The sequence below is a fragment of the Thunnus albacares genome, chromosome 8 (assembly GCF_914725855.1).
Source record: "Thunnus albacares chromosome 8, fThuAlb1.1, whole genome shotgun sequence".
NCBI classification, from domain to species: Eukaryota; Metazoa; Chordata; class Actinopteri; order Scombriformes; family Scombridae; genus Thunnus; species Thunnus albacares.
Genome location: NC_058113.1, coordinates 16,568,616 through 16,588,408, shown reverse-complemented (window position 1 = coordinate 16,588,408; position 19,793 = coordinate 16,568,616). Strand labels below are relative to the sequence as shown.

At 38.6% G+C, this 19,793-nt stretch overlaps 1 protein-coding gene across 4 annotated transcripts in view; it reads left to right on the top strand.

Annotated features, from left to right (window-relative positions):
* The window catches only part of fhod3b (formin homology 2 domain containing 3b), a 104,421-nt gene that overhangs the window by 15,124 nt on the left and 69,504 nt on the right, over window positions 1-19,793 (top strand). The gene's annotated exons all lie outside the window — the stretch shown is intronic.

The following is a 19,793-nucleotide window of genomic DNA, read 5'->3' as shown; positions in this document are numbered from 1 at the left end:
TCCTGCTTTAGGGTTATTTTTCTTGCATCTTTCTGTGATTAATAGGTGTTAATTATTCTGCTGCCTTGTTTAATGTATATATAATTTAATACATTAATACAAAAAAAAAAACTCTTGAAAAGTAATTTGCCAGAGACTTGTAAGGTTTGTTAGCGATCGGCACAATGGCCAATGTCAGTAGCAGAACATAGAGGAGCGCACATGGTCACACAAAGCCACACAGTACCTCCTCTGCAGGCTGCAAGTGCAAACATAACCCGAGGTCTGCTAAAGCTATTAGGCTGTAAATTGTCAGATTTTAAAATTGGTCGTTTTTCTGTAGTGAAGTAGTATGAAGTAAAACAAAGGCGCAGATATTTTTTTTTTTTTTTGTATGAATGAAGTCACTATGATCTGAGCAATCTCTAATACCGTAGTCTTCTGTCTGGTTATTTATTTTATCTACTGATGCATGATGTGTAATGGAAAAGTTTGGATTTTTTGGTGAATTGTTTTGGCATGACACTTCATTAAACTATCGGTGAGACAGCTTTTGCTCGCAGCTGATGAGGTCTAGTTTGGACATGTTGATAGTTAAAAAAAAAGGGTTTGTCTTTGATGCTCTTGACACTATAATTATGTAACTGATACAGTAAGCCTATCATGTAATATATTAACAGGTTTTTCGAACGTTGCTTAATTCCTGTTGTAAATCATATTGTTGGGAGATGCTCCCTTATTTTATAACACTGGATACCTAAAAGACATTGCCAGATTTTACCTGATGTAACAGGTCACATGCTGAACATGGCTGTACTTGTGAATATTTGGTCGATTATGTCTCCCTTGTCAACAGTCCACACTACACTGAACTGGCTTTACCTTATTCTCTCTTCCTGCTGTTGCTTGGCTCAGCTTAGTGGAGCCTGCGGAGTGGCAGACAGACTTGCTGCTCCTCTCTTAAGTGGATGATGACCCTCTTTCTCTTTAAGTTGACAGCCACCTGTTGCCCTTCTCTAGTCTCCCTCAGTGGCTGCCTCATGGCTAGCTGATTTATTTTCTTCTAGGCGAGGTGGTCACTGTTACTGTAACTTGTCCAGACATTTGAGCCTAATTTTATCTGACTAGAGGGCTTACCCCGTAGCCCCTCTGAGTGCAGAATTACTGGGTGATTTTCCTGCTCCACACAAGAGATAATTCGTTAGTCTTCCACAGACAAATGGGATGGTATGCTTTAGGTCGTGCACTTGCTCTGTATTAAGGGATTGAGCGTTTCCCTGCTGTCAGTTCATAAAAGCCAAAATGTCCCCAAAGGGGAGCCCCCATATTGTCAGTGCTTTTTGTTGCCGGCCGTACTCTTTTGTCTTTCTAAATGAGAGTTGTTATGCAATGAGAAAAAAAAAAAAAGCCACGCTCTGTTACAAGTGCTTTTGGAGAATAGCCAGAACACAATGCACACAGTCATCAGAGCTTTAACACTGTGATTTTCTGAATCTCTCGAAATCCGTCAGAATTGCTGCTTTTGTTTAAATCTGACAAGCTTGAACTAATAGCACCACTCTTGAGTTAGCTTTAGGTCATTATCAAATGTTAGCAGTGCTGTTGTAATGCTCAGTTTAGTGTTAAATAAAATCTTCCATTTTAAACATACCCTCACTTAATGACGGGGTACTAAATTAGCACTTTGTTGTTTAGATATGTTATCCCAGAGGCCCCTCCATGAACATGAAGATGATGATGAGTTGGTTACCATCATGTATGTAATCTGTGTCATTTAGCAGTGTTTTACGGAAAACCAAATGTGTGTGTTTCAAGTTTTAATTAAGCTGTACATAACTTTGTTTATGTTATCTGGTTTTTTTGGTTTTCTCCGGATTTACACATCAGACAGCTAGCTTTCAGTTTGTCTGTGTGTGTGTGTGTGTGTGTATGTGTCTGGGTGCCAGTGTGTATGTGTCATAAACCACAGCGAGACCTAATCCAGGCTTCCCTAATCATAGTCATTAACGCTGACATACATATGGCTCTACATGGACCAGCCAAAAATCTATGCAACAAAGTCAGCAGAGGGAGGAATGTGCTCACCCAAAGAGCTAATGGTTTATTAAACTGCTTTTAACTGATCCACTCCTGGCACAGTGATTTGTTGTAATCACGCACTGAGACAGTCCAGGCTCTTTTGTGTTCTTAAAGTGTCTATCAGGCACAATACAAATATTTATCTCTGAGTGTAGCCTCATTAGCTTGGCCTGTTTTATGACCACTAATCTTTCGTACAAATAAAGCCCTAATGACTCACATTAACATTTTAGGTGTTCTGGTCACACATGTCCGGAGTGACCTCCATTGGGACAGTATAATGGCCTTCCTGGAGTTCAAAGGCAAAAATCAATGCTCCCAGCTGATAGATGTGATGAATATAGATGTAATATACTGTATGTGTTACAGTGATGAAATCAAAACCAGGCATTTGTACTAGCGTTATGTTCACTTTACCCAAAAAAACCCCAAAAAACTAAGCAGGTTAAAGGAAAATTCACAAAAGAGACCTCCTCCTGAAGAAGAGCTGTGCTACTGTATCATGACAGTATGAAGCCTCTCGGATATAAACATGTGTAAGTATAACCTGATGTGGGTATTAGTCCTTTGAAAGGGATAAAAGGAGTATTTCTTAAAACAAATGTGTTTTTTTGTCCCCAGATAACCAGTAGTACTAATGGTTTGATCTTTGTTTATATTTGTTTGACCAGCACAAAAGCCCGGGATTCAGAAAATAAACTGAACTCGTCCCTCTGCGTGTTAGCATTGGCCACAGACTGTTATAATCATTGGGCTTTTGTTGTTGTCGGTGGACTAGATGTGGTAGTGAGGGCCTGATTAAAGCAGCCTTTTATTTTTGAAGCTGTCCACGTTGCTGCGATGTGATGCTGTGGAGACTTTCAAGGCCGGGAGAGAAACATAGACAGCCTATAGCGGGAGAGTTACAGACTTTAAACGATGAGTTAAGAGTCAACAAATATCCCAAATGTTCATCATCAGCAGCAGCAGCAGCTCTAACAAAATAAAAGAGTTCTTGAGTTTGACAGATTTACAGCCAGAAGCTCCTCCGGCAATTAATAGCATTTATGCAACACAGCTATAGCATTTGATACGATAAATCTGTCAACTGCAATCCAGAAAATGTTGCTTGATCTCCAGAAAATCATCTTGAGCTCTTATCATAGTCATGCTCTCGCCAGCTGGACATCAATTGGACATGGACGATGTTTTATTTGTTTGTTTCTGGCTGGTAGTTATTAGTCACAAATGTATAAAAAAAACAAATATTACAGTTCAAAGCTAATATAAGTCAGTGTTCCCCTTTAAGAGCAGGTTCATCTGTCAACACATTGATCCCAGCTGAGGAGTGACAGCTGTAATCAGAGGTGACACATTCTTAGTGGATTATCTGCCTTGTCTTTTACAACCTCTTATAATCTGGGCTCAGGGCATGATTCATTGTGACCGCTGTTGACTTGTGTTTCTCTTTCGGGCTGTAATTTTTTCAAATTGGTAGTTTTGATCTTCAGGTTGACAACTGGAAACTCTGTGGTTGTTAAAATGGAAGCAGTAAATTTTCTACGATTATTCCTCTGCAAACCATGTTGGGAAGATGAGTTCCTGGCCGCTAACAACATAGTTGCATGAAAATGTACACTGTTGAAATGTGGGATGTTGTTTTTGTTTATCTAATTAATATATTGTTGTGTGTGTGTGTGTGCGTGTGTGTGTGTGTGTGGGATGTCAGCGCATTGACTTAAGACGATAAAATCACCTGCGGGTTATCTTGGAAGCTCCCAACCACAGTGCCTGTCTTTTCCACACACTCTGCCAGGTCTGTGCTAAGCCATCTGCACTTTTGTGAGCACACATAAAAAAAACAATTCCAGTTGTTAACCTGCCTATTCAAGAGAAGATCAGCTTTAAATTATTGCTATCCTTTTGAAAGGCGCCAGCTAATTGTACCCAAGGTCATATCTATTTCTCTGGATTGCTTAAAACTAATTCAGAGAAAATATTAAAAATATAAGAATTTATTTGTCATCCTTATCTGGTTTGATATCTATAGCTCATAATTCACCTTTAGTTAGTTAGTTAGAGTATCACATACAAAGGATTGTAAGCACAAAACCACTTTTTGGAGTCACAATCAAGCAATTAAATCAAATATAGTCGTGTTTCTGTGTCCAGGGAGTGTCAAGCAAGCTGAGAATGATTCAAAACACACGTATCACATGGCACCCATGAGACACAGTGGAAGATCAAATGGCCTAGTCTCTCATCTCTTAGATTTCCCTCAAAGAGACCCCAAAATGGGATCATGGACTTAGAGTCACCCCGGGAGGCCAACTTAAACAACATTGTGCCAAAGAGGAGAAATCTGAGGCAGCAAACATCTCAGAGTGAAGCGAGTTTTACTCTTCAAATCACAGCTGATAGCAAAAGTAGATCAGCGGTGGGATTGATGGTATCACTCACCTCACACTTGTGTTTTTTTATATACTTTTAGTTTGGACATAAGCCCGAACAGCCCCATGCAGCGAGATAACAACATAGCAAAGATTAATGCTTCATTTACGGGCAGCGGTACAGGATAATGTTTCCCCTCATTTTGTCTCTGTGCCTCTGCAACTAGAACACATCATTTTCCTTTTCCATTTGGAAGGATTACGGCTAATTGTTGACTCTTTTGCAGATTTGCCTCACATACTGTACAAGGCTGTAGACTGCTACAACATTAATTCATATGAGCGCACTCATGTGCTCACGTACACACACTCATGCAAAGGCATGCACATATTAAGAACCCATCTGGTTCCAGTTGTAAGTCCCCTCAGCGCTGCTCCTCACTCGTCCAAAAAGAAGAGAGCTGTCTACATTTTCATCCAAGAGGGGAGGTTTTTTTTTTGTTTTTTTTTTTTTTTTACCTTTCTCTGTTTACAGGACATAGAGATGGGGTGAACATGCAGCCAAAGCTGTATTCCTGTGGACAACTCTTGTATCCTCTTTAAAGTTCTGTAAATACATATATTGAGTCCTTTTTATTCTGCTCCATTCACTCCTGACAATCAGCCAAACTCCTGTCACGAATGAAATGATTGGTATAACTTACATTTTGCAGTCAGCTCATAGTAAAATATAGTTTTTGAAAGTGGCACATCATGACATATGAGTTGGGCTACTAAGAGTGGATGCCATGTGAACCAGACCGCTCTGGGGTTTACCACTGCTGCGAGACTGGAGCAGTCCTTGTTGAAGTGGACAGGTGTGTAACCTCAGTAGCCGCAGACTTCACAGACTTTAAACAGCTGACTCCTCGCAGGAAGGAAAATTTGGAAGGAATCTGAGTTTGTTTTGCTCAAACCAACATCTGTTTGATGTCTGCATAGAATTGTTTATCGTATATTTACACAGGGGTCTATGATGGTTAAGAGTTGAGGTTTGAGGCGCCTCCGCACAGCCAGTGTTTGCCCTCTTTTCTGTATCCTTAATGGGGGAAGAATCAGGAGGAGAAGACCTATAAAAATCGTGGGCTTTTTAAAAAAAAAGTCTGACTTATTTGACATAATATCTGATTTAACTGCCTATATGTTTGATTGAAGCAATTATGAGATTTTATTTGATGAGGAATCTCCAACAAAAGTTGTTTTCCCCTTGAACTAAGGAGCTAATCACTCTTACCTGTTACTCTGGAAAATGTGTTTTACTGTATATGTGTTTTTATGCCACCATATATCATACACCTCTGAACATTTAATCCCTGTTTAACAGAGTCGTAAGCAGTGCTTAGTTTATATATTTATCTTTGTCATGTTTGAGATTTGCATTCGGGGTTATGAATGGATGGTTATACTATATGGACAGGAAGGATTTGAATGCCAGTATCGACTAGAAAAAACCCTGACCTTTAACTCAGTACCCCACTGGCCTTCAGCCAAATCCTAGTGTGCCATGGAATTCCATCTCACATCCTCCCTCACATGTCATGCTGGCTCCTTTTCTTTCCCTCAGCTTTGATGTCAATGTCTTTGTAAGGAAACGTCTCTTTCCCTCTCCGCGTCTATCAGGAGAATATGAGAAATGCTTAAGAGAACCAAAACACATATTTTCTCTGTTTGTCGTTACAGTACTGTCACTCATCCAATGTTCTATCAATCGGGGTTGTTATTTCTTCTCTCACCTTGGATCAAGTAGTGTTGCCACAGCTGGCTAGCTTTGAATCATTTACCATTGCTGTTTTGCTTTGAAGGAGGATTTATTGGATTTTTGTCACATTCATGTGCTGAGATTGATTTAGACTTTAGGCTGACATCAGCTGGAAAAATAAAGATTGACATGACCTGTTTAGCCCTGAGTATAGAAGGATGTGACAGTCATTTTTTTTTTGCAAGTCTCGTCAGAAGTCCAAACTGGATTCTTGGACTAAAAATATCACTTGTGAAACTGTGATGGAGAGACTTTCAGAACACTGTTACTGTGTGGAGAGATTTGTAGAACTGAGGTAAAACGTTTGAGTGCTGCATATTTCTATTTTCTGCACAAGCCATCTAAATCCCTCATCTTCCACAGCTGTCATGCTCTCCTTGCTCTGTGCCTCCTGCTTCGTCATCTCGCTCCCTTTGACTTGCCAGCTGATGATGCAGTCGGAACCTTGCAAATGTTATGTTTCTCTATTATCAGGTAAACAGTAGCCATTTCATTTCAGGATGTAAGACAGATTAACAGTGTCCTTTTTTTTTCCTTATCTCACTATGCTGTAGCATTGGAACACCTGTGGCTTCCCATGCTTCATTGTTTTGCTGTGGTTACTGGCTGTGAGCCAGCAGAGATTTCAGGCATATTCATCGTGAGCCATTTGGCAAAGGTAGAAAGTATGTGACATTTTGCGGGGATGCGTTAATGACTTGAGAGCCAACCACTTGTGTTCTGGTTCACAACAGCATAAAGAAGCATGATCCATAGCTTTAAAATGACTGTGTATATTGTAGACCATCTTGTGATTCATTGTAAATATTAGCTAGGCCACCAGGTATCTGTTTCATTTTATCAACTGCAAACATGTTCAAGGCCAAGGAACAACTATAGTTGTTATTTTTAGAGCTGAAGTAAGCTCAAGTGCACGCCAGGAGTGGGATAAGTAATATTTATATTGTAGGGCCTTTAATGAAACAATAATATCATTTTCGCTGTGAACCACACAACACTGCGTCAGTATTGTCATTTTCTATTCAGTTTATACTAAACATTGATGTGAGGGAGGGATTCGGGGGTTGTGTAACTTGTAAAAACCCTGGAGCATGTGATGCAGAATAGAGCACAGAATAATTCAACACTGATGAAACAGGGACAACAAGTTAAGAAGAAGATATTTTACAAATATAAGACTCCTATAAAGAATCACAAAAGAGGATACTGTACACAGTGCAGCATGGCAGTTTAAGCAGATTTTCATCAGATTGGAAGTACATTTTAAGCAATCAAAAATAGCAAAAGTAACACAGTCTTCTCACTTGGCTTCTGATTATAGCAGCAACTGAAGCTGAAGTACTTGATCCTCTCACCTCAATTCCAGACGTTGTTGGGTAATTGGAGAATGAAGCTGGAATAAAGAGCTCAAGCACCAGGAGAATCTCCTCTTGTTGCCACCCATTGCTCTGAAGAGGACCACTCTAGAGTGGCCTTAGCAGGAGAAGATTGGACAACCTTTGTTACATGCTTTAAAGAGAATGAAAGGAAAAGGGAGGGGGTGAAGAGAAGAGGTTCCAAAGCTTTGCGTGAATATCAGCCAAGAGCCTACTTCATCAGTTCAGGCATGTTGGGCAGTTGGGATGGCTCCATCTGAACTGCAGGTTACAAGAGGATTCAAAGTGTCTGTCTGAAATGTATGCTGCACATGGAAGTGAAGTGTCTTACAAATGAGGAACGCTCATGCAGAGCGTATGAACATTTTGCGTAAAATAGCTTTTTATTATTTGTAGCAGAGCTGGAATGGAAGAAATTAGTAATTAGAGAATATTCTTAAATTCAACAATACATAGTCAAACTTCAAACTGAAAAAAAAAGAATAAATTCTGCACTAATTACAATCGCACAAACAGCTACCCAATCTTCCTCCGTGGTGAAAGTAAAAGAAACATTGTCTGTTTTTGCTTAGTCTGGGTTATAAAGAGGAGTGAAAATATCTATTGGTATAAACCATAAGTGATTCCTGAAGTTGGTAGGAAAGCAAGCCATGTTTACATCATTGTTGTGGTTAAATCTGTGTAAAGTTAAGTCTCATCTTTCAGTGAAAATGTCAGACATTGTTGGGATCTATTCAGATCTGTTCCTATGTGTTCTATGGTGGTTTTCTCAGTGGTCACTTAAGGATCATTGAACACACAAAGCAGTAAAATGTTTTGCTTAGACCTCTTGTTTATAAGATAAAAGCCTGTATATAAGCCTTTAATCTCTGTGTTTGGAAATGTGAAAAATGTTTGAATCTCTCCCAGTGTCTGGACCTCAGAATTCAATGACATCAGTGTCTGTTCTTTCTGCTTGTTCTGTGATGAATGCCTTTCGTATTAGCGAGGTTCAACACAAAGCTAAGATAACCCCGCATATCAATCAGTCAATCAGACTTTATTTATATAGCTCCTTTCAAACAAATCAAGTGCAATTCAAAGCGATTGACAAAACGTAGGATGTTAAAAATGGATTGAGACTAATGCACACCAAAACAAATAAAGCAAAATAAATAAATAAGGATATATGAATAATAATAATGATGATGATAATAAATAAAATAAGTATAAATAATAAAACCATACAATTATAAAACACTACATAAAAGCCAGACTAACTAGATTGGTTTTTAGTTTATGTTTAAAGATATCAATATTTTCAGCTCCTCTCAGATCCTCTGGAAGGCTGTTCCAGCAGCTTGGAGCGTAATGCCTGAAAGCAGCTTCACCAAAGAACCAGAGGATCTGAGGGGCCTTCTTCGTTCATAAACCAAAAGCATTTCTAAGAAGAAGTCTGGTGCCATGTAGTGCCTTATAAACTAATAAAAGAATTATAAAATCAATCAATACTAAAATTAACAGGTAACCAGTGTAAAGACTTTAAAATAGATGTAATGCGTGCTCTCCTTTTGGTCTTAGTCAGCACTCGTTCAGCAGAATATTGAATTAATTGTAGCTGATTTATTGTATTCTTCAGTAGAGCAGAAAGGAGAGCTACAGTAGTTACGGTAGTCTAGCCTGCTAATTTGCTGTGAGCACACACAAATACAAAATACAGTGGGTGGACATAATATACAAACTTCTGTTCAATAACATAGCATTATCTTCCTTAGCATTATGTCAAGTTCTTTTATTTATTTTTTTGTTTTTATTTTCAAATTTTAAAAAAATAAATCAGACAAGGTTCCTTTCATGATACACAGTCCTGTCGATGGTTTCACGCTATTGCTACAGTAGTAATTAAGTTAGTAGTAGCGCCATTTTTGGTCCAGTATCCAGCTCTTATAATACATCCAAGAAATTGTCAAATGGTCAAGAAATGTAGAAGTGTGCTAATAAAGGCAAAAGCGAAGACTGCAAGCAAGCAAACATGGACGAAAACAATATAAGTTTAGAATTCTTCTAAGAATCTGCCTGACAAATGTTTTATGAGGAAGGAAATTGAATGGTTTTTGAATTGAAATTGATTGTTTGTTAGGTTTCACAATGTGTTTTGTTAAGAAACAGTGAATGTAAACATAACTTTGTTAACAAAAAAAAAACTCCACAAGCTACCTTTAAAATATAATGCAATCCAATGAAACAATTAAGTTTTACAAAGGTAGCTTCACATTGTACAGGTGTTATTATGATCTCCACTTAGACATGTATGAAAAAGCAATAATAGCGCAAAATACCTTTAGTGATTGCAAAGGAACCTACTAAAACTGAATACTAACTAGCTGTGTAAACTATAAAATAGTTCTGACAATCAAACTTAATATTGTTAAGTTACAGGAGACAACTAGCTAAATTCCAGTGCATGAAGCCTTATAAGCTAATATTAAGTATGAAACCTGGAGGCTGGACCAGTGAAAAAAACTGAACATATGAGGAGTGGTCAGTCACTTATTCCTACATCCAGTATGCAGTTTTAGAAAACAAAGGGACAAATCACAACCATTAAACATGATGATGTATTCATGGTGGGATGGTAGGTGATCTTAACACTATATACATACTAGTGTATATAATACTAACATATATAGACATAATAGCAGGCCCCGGCTGAGGTTAACCACTTAACTGAGTGTTTTTTACAATCAATAAAAAAACAATCAATAATCTTAACTCTTAACTAAGTCTCTTTTGTCCATATATTTGTGCTGCTAACAGGCCAGACATGTGTCCTAAATCCATACTGCACAATAATTCTGAGCAGGTTATGTTGCATGTTCACACTGCGTGACTGTGACACAGCTACAGTAGGAAGTACAAAATCTATTCTCAACTTAATAGCATAGAGCACTGATGACCTTATTTGGCAAAGATGGGAAGTCATTTACAGTGCACTCCAGGATTCCAAAAGTTTGAGTTTAGTTTGGATACTTCATGCAAAGAATGCAATAAGTGCACATTTTGCTCTACAGTATCTTATATGTCATCACGAACCACATATTAGCCCCAGTTTCCATCCCTGCAGCTGAGCACAGCCTACAGTGGCAGGCAACAGGAGCAGCTGTGCTGGAATAGTGACATCAAGAAAAAGAGTATGGTTTCTTCTGTTCATCTGTGTTTTGTGACCTAAAAACATATATCGGAGCTCTAGGTTGACTGCTTACCTCAGAATTGCTTTTGTTCACAAGAGACAGTTGACGAACAAGGACTGTGAGTGTAATCTGTTATAAGACAGCTGATCTTATGAGACCGTCAAACATCTTTGGATTTACACATTCATGGTTTCAGACTAACTTTTTACATTGATGGCAGATCAACCAATAATAATCTGTTGCTCGTTGATGTAACTGCATCTACATAAGTAGTTATGAATAGTTGTCTCCACACAAAAGGGAACCTAACCCATTATTCATTGCTATCATTTATTTAGTCACACATGCATCATTTGGCATGTGAACTTCTAAAAAAAAAAAAGATCATCACTTGAAGAGTACAGTAGTTGATGTGCTCTGTCTAATTTAAAATTTACAAGCACAAAGTTTTCTATGACTCAACATTGCCAAAAGTCTACACATGCTAGTCTGTGCTCACACGTACTTTATGACAATGGTTGTCTGCTACACCTTTTCCCACGTCAAAGGGGAGAAAGCAGACTTCCCTTCTCTCCTCTCTCCACAAACACACCCCGTTGTCGATCAGACTACAATTCCAGCCTCACTGAGTGACTAATTAAAAGGTCTTAAAGGCTGGGAAAATGTTAACTATATGATGCAAACTGTGTGTGTAATAGACTAAACCTAAATGCACCAAAAGTGAGTATACTGTATGTTATCAGTATATCAATATGTATGCAGGACCCCATACTGACACATATATGTTGTAAGTGATTCTTACATGATTATCACTACAACACATGATTTGGGCTTGTATTTGTTGTTGCCGCAAGATACCTTCTGCTAGTTTATGTACATAATCTCTTTTTTCGTCATCCTTCCCAGATCAAATGTACTGTAACAGTTTTCTATTTCAGGAAAATTTCCCAGACAGCATTCACCATAACTCAACATAACTCAAACTTGTGTTTTATCGTCACCAGGATGTCTGAGCACAACTCAATAATCTCAAGAATGTTTCCCCACTTCATGCCGATCTGTAAAATTAGACTTGTGTGGTGTGACCTCTACGTCCCAACAGTCAGCTGTTTCAAGCAGCAAGAACTCCTAAACTACCCAAAATGACACTTAAAGAGCCCCCCCCCCCCCCTTCCTCTGCCTTGTGCTGCTATCTGAAGTCTTTGTGTCTCGGCATTAGAAGATCTGTTTAGGCCCAACCTGCCAACCAGCCATATGTTTCTGCTGAGGCTTGTCCTCAGACAGACACTATCATTTCACTTTAGTGGAACAAATACTATTGGTATTTTCTTTGAACTTGGCACACACATAATGGGAGCTAGACTGAAATTCTTTGTTTGGGCATGATTTCATGTTGTCATTATGACATTTAATACCTAGACAATATGAGCAAATTAGTATGATTTAAAAGTATGATTTGATTTCATAAAAAGACTATAACTGTAATAACTGACTGTAATTTTTACATTTTCTTTCTGATGAAAGGACACATGCAAGGGAATTTCAGTTCATCTCTGTTCCGTGGCTGTCTTACATGATTGACATGCCACATTGTTCTGGTTTCCTTGACAAGCTATGGGTAGATCTCCTACTTCTGACAGCAGAAAGCCAGGGTCAATTGGGGTTAACCCTGTCTAACCCTCTGGACCACCTGGAGACCCCCCCCCTACACAGCTCACCAGGATTATCCCACACCCTCCTACACATGGGCTGCACACATATTAAGGGTCATAGAGGTCATTTCTGTCTCTGTCGCTCTCTCTCTCTCTCTCTCTCACACACACATACACATACAAAGTCTCTCTCTCTCTCCTTTCTTCAGACTTTGATGCCTGTGTTCTAGGATGCTGATCCTGTAAATGCTATAGGATGAAAGGGCTGTCTTGGTACAGGCCTGTGTGACCTCTATAGTTTCGGCTTTGGGAGCTGGCTGCACCACTTTTTGTTTGGGTTGATGCTTGAGGGAAGCTGTCGCCCCTGAGGTCAGCCGGCGGGGGTGGGCTGAGTGACTAGAGGACCACCTCCTGTCAACATGAAGTGATTTATGGAGAAGAGACACAATCCCAGCTCCTGTAAGCTACGTTCAATACTGAAGCCATAACATCATTTCAATCCTCTGCCTTCCTCTGTTCTGTTTAGTGGGGCATAGTTGGAAAGAAAATATTTTAAAGAGACTGTTTGGCATGAGTTGTATTGACTTCCTTCCAAGACATTACCTTTTTTGACATACTGTAGATACCTGCTCCCCTCTGAGATTCTGTTAGGTCATGGTAATGTTTGGCAATGGTAAAACTTTCAACAATTTTTTCTTTCTTTTTTTTTTTTTCATTGGCATGCAAAAGAAAGAGGTTAAGTGGAATTCAGTCCCCTGTATTTCTTCCTGTGGAAAATTCCTGAATAGAAGAAATGATTTTTCATTCCCTGTCTGGGACATTTCACATATGTCAGGGGTTTTTTTATGGCTTAATTTTGCATTAATCTGCTGCCCCATATTTTTGCCGCTAAACCACTTTTTGTGCCCCCCATTTCTAAATCGAGAAAGATGGTTTTAGAGGGAGAGAAAAAGACTTGGAGGAATGTTCCCCTGCTAAGACGTCATGTGGTGTATGACTGTGCACACCGCCAGGCCGGGCTCTCCAGGCACTCTTGGAGGGACAAGCCTTTCCTGGAAATCTCAATTTACCTCTGAATAATAGAAAAGGGACAATATATCATAGACGTGTATGTTAATGGGGAACAGGAGCTATTAGTGAAGAGTTATAGTAAGATATAGAAATGCCTTTACAAATGTAGCTGATTTGTTTGCCGTTTTAGTATTTGATGACATCCTTATTACTCTTAACCTTTGGTATCATATTATCAAGCCAGCTGAGCATCCTGTGACTCATGTTTTTTATCATGTGGGTGCATTTAAGGAGCACAGATCTCCCTAATCATGCTGATCTGCCTCTTTCTTCCACTGTTGGTCCCTGTTTCTCTCATCTGTAGTAACTAACTATAGACCTTGAAGGGATATCACATAGTACAGTGCTATGGATATGAAGAGATGTCTTGAGCCAGCTCTTTTTGGTCTGTTCCCCATCAGGCAGGCTGCCTCAGCAGGGCCTCAGCCTGCCCGTGAGTGGAAATCTTTGGCCCGTGTTATCTTTGGAAAGTGTTGAGTCCACAGAAACCCAGGAGCATGGAGTCCAGTGTCAGCTAGACATCCCAGGCTCACTATTACTAAGGAAAGATGGAGACATTGTGCTGCACCAGAATAGAGAGAGTTGAAGAAAGCAGTAGAGAATAGGAACACATTTGAGAAGTATGAAAGGATTATACTGTCGTAGCAAAAATAGGAAACATTTCTTGCCTGGTTATGTTTCTGGATATCCAATATTTAGTGATTGCACTGAGGAAAACTGATTAACGTTGTAGTTTGCTGAACATTTTCTCAACCTCCACAAACAGCAAAGACCACAGACATGTTTGAAAAGACCACATAAGGGAACATGATGAGCACTCTGACTCTGACATTGAGGTCCAAGGAGATGGTCCAAGATTTGGGGTTTCTTGTAGCTGACACAGCTAGGGGTTTTTTTTTTGTCATGAATCTGAGGGAATGTGGGACAAAGAGCTCCATATTTGTAGTAGACTGTAGTGTAACCCAAGTCCTGTAGTGAGGAGGGCCTCATCCACTTAATGCAGGAATCCATCTCATTCTGTCTGTCTATATTGCTGTGATTTTTCCCTTCATAATGACCCCCAAGAGCCAGCAGGAGATTGGATGGCCTCCTATACATTCTGCATGTTGTGGCGGGGCATGACAAATTAGCACCCTGCAGAAATGCTGAATTTCTATGGATGTTTGTCTCATCAAAACAGCATGGCCATTTCCTGACTTGGCAAACAGAAGGTTCTGGTATAATGGAACATTCATAAGGCTTTCAAGCAGGGACAGTTTCTCATCAGATCCACTGTTTTCTTTTGATGGAAGAGTTTATTTCATTGTTATAATACAATTTCAAACTTTTTTAACACAGTTGGCTGTGCATCCCATTTGGTACCAGATGAAAGTAGACTGTATACTTAAGTAAACCAAAGTACACTGTATATAATAAGCTGTATTCTATGTTTAACTCTCAAGTGTCTGGTATCAGTTCTTACCTCAGGCATATGCACTACATACTTGAATATTTTATTGTAGTCTCAACTTAATCTTATTATTTATCGGTATCATGTATTGCCATACTGTAAATTCAAGAAACTAAATATCTTTTCATGTCATATATGACCAAAGGCGTGCACGATATCAAGTCATACACACTGAAACGCTAAATACACCCATCCTCTCCCCATATACAAAATAGGGAGAGGAACAAGTGTTTTTTAAAGAGGATATATCATGCTTTTTGTGATTCTGTTATTTTTTTTTACTGCTATGATGCTGGATTCCTCCTCATGATGATGTCAGATTGTTCGCACACGCCCACAAATGGCCATCCGTTCCATAGCCTTTGTTGCTAAGGTTGTTGCTAAGGTTTTTGCATTGTCCACTTGCATATTTCAGATGGGAATTGGGCTTGAAAAAGTATCGATGTATTTGAGAAGATTTACATTTACAGCTCATCGGGAGGGGGGCCTTAAAGAGACAGGAGCTAAAATGGCCTGTTTCAGACAGAGGCTGAACTGAGGAGCTGCATCAAGGACCAGTATAGTATAGTATAAGTATAGTATAAGATAAATAAGAGTTATTTTTAACTGTAAATCATGCAAAGATATTCCAGTAGAGCCCCAGAATATAAATGTAGACTTGGAAATGTGCAAGATACGTCCCCTTTAAAGTGACTAAAAAATGTTAAAAATGGCCTATCGCATGTCAGCTGAGCCAAAGTTAGGCCTCATTAATCTGAGCAAAATCACAAAGGTATTCAATTTAGTTCACTTTGCTAACTGTGATATTTTATGTTTGATTGACTGAAAAATAAATATTTGTTTTAATACTTGCACCACAGCCCTTAAAATACACTAAAGTTTTTCTGGATGACTTATTGAAATCTTAGAGGTGGGAAATTAAAAGGACTTTTGTTCTTATCATCACCAGACCAAGCACTCTGTGTCACTTGATCTGCTTGCATGACTAAAATAATCACATCAGCTGTGGTAATAATACTCATATATAATATTCTCAGTTAGATAAAGACTGATAATGAAAGACTGACCTGGATATTAACAGAGAGGCTTTGTCATTTTGCCTTTTAGAGAAGAGCTGAGCATCAGCAGGGTAAATTGTTGTTTAGAGATTTCACCACATGCCATGTGCCTCATAAGTCTAACGCAACACATTGTATTTTTATCTCACGGTTTAACACGTGCTCATATTTATATTTAGCATAACCTCCCTTCCTTTAACTGGTGACTCATTTAGAGTGTTTGCAATGCTGCTAATTTATTTTTTGATCTAACCCACATATTCTGAGTATAGACAGGTTTCACTTTCCTCTCACATACGTACAGCATGCACCAGCTGTGTCAGCTCTCTTCAACTGATCAGTTTAGAAACATGCTCTATGTTAAGCGAGTAAATTAGCCATTAATAGTTCATGGAGAGGTGTGATGTCATGGTTTTTAAATGATCCAATCCACTGGACCATGTTACTGTATAGCACCTCAACCACCTGCTGAGAGTTTGACTTCATATTACCACTTGAAGTGAATAATCCCTTTTCTGTCATTTTCAGTATTATGTAACAAATGTCTGTCTCCACTCTTTACCTTTGCCAAGGTGTAGCACAAAGTTGCTTACACTGCTGTTCATGCAATTGGTAACGGAGTGTTTTCTCATTGCCTGGATATTTTTGCTCTCTGCTGTGCTAAGCTACAGTATTCCACCACCCATTAACTTGTGACATGAGGGGAAATCAGGTTGATGGCTTTACAGGATGTCCGAGGAATTTCGGTCATGCTCAGTAAAGCTCAGAAAAAGAGGGGAGCAGGGATAAGCATTTGGGAACTGTCTTTAATTTTGCTAATGTCTACATATGGCAACTGTGTGTACATAATCAGTTTGTCTTTGCTTGGTTAAACCCTTCCCACCCCTACTTCTTTCTTTTTTTTTTCTTTCCGTTATTCTATTCAGATGAGGTCTGTGTGCAAATTCAAGTAAACAGAGTGGAAGAAAACACAGTGTTCCTCTCTATACTGGAATGTTTTTATTGTTTTCTACTGTGACGCTGGGAAATGGTCAAAAATATACAGAAAAACCACTAATATCAATTACCTAATTAATCAATCGATCAAGCTTTATACATATATATCACCTTTCAAACAAATCAAATGCAACTCAAAGTGCTTTATTGACAAAACGTAGGATGATAAAAATGAATTTAGAGATTAATGCAAAACAACTTAAAAAAAAAGTCAATTGAATAAGACAACAATAAAAGATGAGTAATTAAGATAATAAAAGGTGAATAAAAGATAATACAAGCAGTAAAAATAACAATAAAAAAATAAAATGATGAAATACTACACAAAATAAATAGATCATAGTGAAAAAGTAAAATTTTAATAAAACAAAATACATTAAAATAAATGATAATGATAATAAAGAAAATAAGTATAAATAATAAAACCATAAAATTATAAAACACTGCATAAAAACCAGACTAACTAGATGGGTTTTTAAATATGAATATTTTCTGCTCCTCTCTGGAAGGATTTTCCAGCAGCTTGGAGCGTAATGCCTGAAAGCAGCATCACCAAATTTTTTTGTTCTGCTTTGTGGAACAGCTAAAAGAGAAGAACCAGAGGATCTGAGGGGCCTCCCTGGTTCATAAACCAAAAGCATAATACCTAAGAAGGACTGGAGCCATTTTCAGCCTTTATAACAACTTCAATTCTCCAAGGAATGCTGTAATACAAGTACTGAGCTGTGTGTATGAGGAGGTTTGACCGTGAAGGTGTTGGAATTCACCCCGGTGTTCGTGAAACCACTCTCGAATTTGTTTGAGCTGTGTGTATGGGGGCTTTGCCATCTCTGAACACGCTGAGGGAACAATGCATCAAAAGGTGCACCTGGTCCTGTAAAAATGCTTCATATTTCTTGGCAGTTACACTATGATGCAGAGCTAAGATCATACCTAATGCCTGGCATGAGATGCCTACAGATCCACCATGCTGATCTGCATGCAGGAGACGGGTGAAAACGACTTATCACACCATATTGCTTTTTCCAGTATTCTGGGGTGCCAGCTTTGTACACCTTATGCCAGAGTATACGTCATTGCGTGTTAACCTTGGATATAGGCCCAAATGGTTTCTAAATGGCAGTACAGCTGTAAATATCATCTCTGGGAAGCTGATGTCTCTCTGCAAATGTTAGGTCATTCTCTTTTGGTATTGAGCAACTTCCCTTTTAAATGTTTATCTATACCTCTCCAACTTTTGTTGTAGCTGATGCAGCTTGTACATCTTTCCAACATGACATCAGTATTCCCTTAGATGATTCTTCTCGGCACATTTAATAATTCGGGAGTTTTGGGGACTGATGCTATTGCCTGTTAGACACACCTCTCTGGTGCTTTGTGAATGTACTTTGAAAACTCATATATTAAATTGTTGTCAAACCTCGCACTGGCACACTAGTAATCGGTATTGGTATGTGACTGCCCTTTGTAGCAACCATTATAACTGTGATTTGGTTACTTCAAAGGTAACATCCTTTTCATGTGGTGAGTCCAGTTTTGTATACCCCCCATTATCAGGTTATCACCTTGACAACAGCAAAAACACAAAAAGGGAACATGTCATCACCTAGGAATGATGCAGTCCACCTCTGGGCCATCTGGTCATAAATATGTCACATGAATTTGACCTGTAATTGGAGGGGATTCATTTCAAGTACAACAATGCAGTGATGAGAAATTCCCCAAGCTAGTGGTGTCTGAGGTATATTCTGTATTTGACAGATGTAAACTAGATGTGAACAAATGAACAGATGGAAATAAATCCTCCCCACCCCTGCATTTCACTTTAGGGACAAAATAATGCATCAACACAAAAATATGGGTCAGGAAAATCAGATGATTATGTCCCCTGGCTCACAGTCTTATAAGAGACCTTTATCTTGCTTAAGTCATATGAACTAATACAGCTGTTTGGAAAAGTAAGTGTTGTCCAGAGGGGGAATGATGGGACACAGACTCCACACCCAGCATTGCTACTTCAACTCAGCTTTAAAATATCTAATCCCAAGTGACTGATTATCAGTCATTAAGAGATAACAATCAGAAGTGCAAACAAATAACTGAAATCTGAGTGTCAAACATTTACACATCTCTGTAGCAAAGAACTGTGAGACCACTTTCGGCACCGTTTCCAGCCATTGTACTCACACAAAGTGAATTCACATGTCCCTTTGCTTAGCTCCCTGGGACTTTATTGCTGTTTGGGGTTTTGAACATGTCAGTTAGATGTAATGAATATAATGTTAGTATTTTTTTACTTATTTTATTGTTTGTTTGTTATACTATTGTGGTCACAAATTGCTCTGGGTGGACATATTTGGTATTTTTCCATCCCCTGAAGAATACATAAGTCTGTTATTTCTTTTGATCTCTGTTGGATATTCTTATAAATAATATAATATTGTCAAACAAATGTTTATCTTTATTCTTTTAACAATCACATTCATATTTTCCCTGTCATTGTCTAATTTTCCAGTGTTCTGCTGCACTGGGCATTCACATCCATGTGATTGGATGGACAATTTAACTGGACTCTATAACCATTTTATTTCATATGAGGCTAGCAGGATATCTTTCTTCTTATTATTTATGACTTTTCATGAGGCAGCACAGTGGGTTATTGCCTTATTTTGGATGGAGGGTGTGAAGATGCATCCATGTAATGAACTAGGACTGATCATACACTTACACCATCCATTCAAAATTTTGAATTTTCAGTTTCCAAAATAATGTGCATGGTCAAAGTAGCACTACAT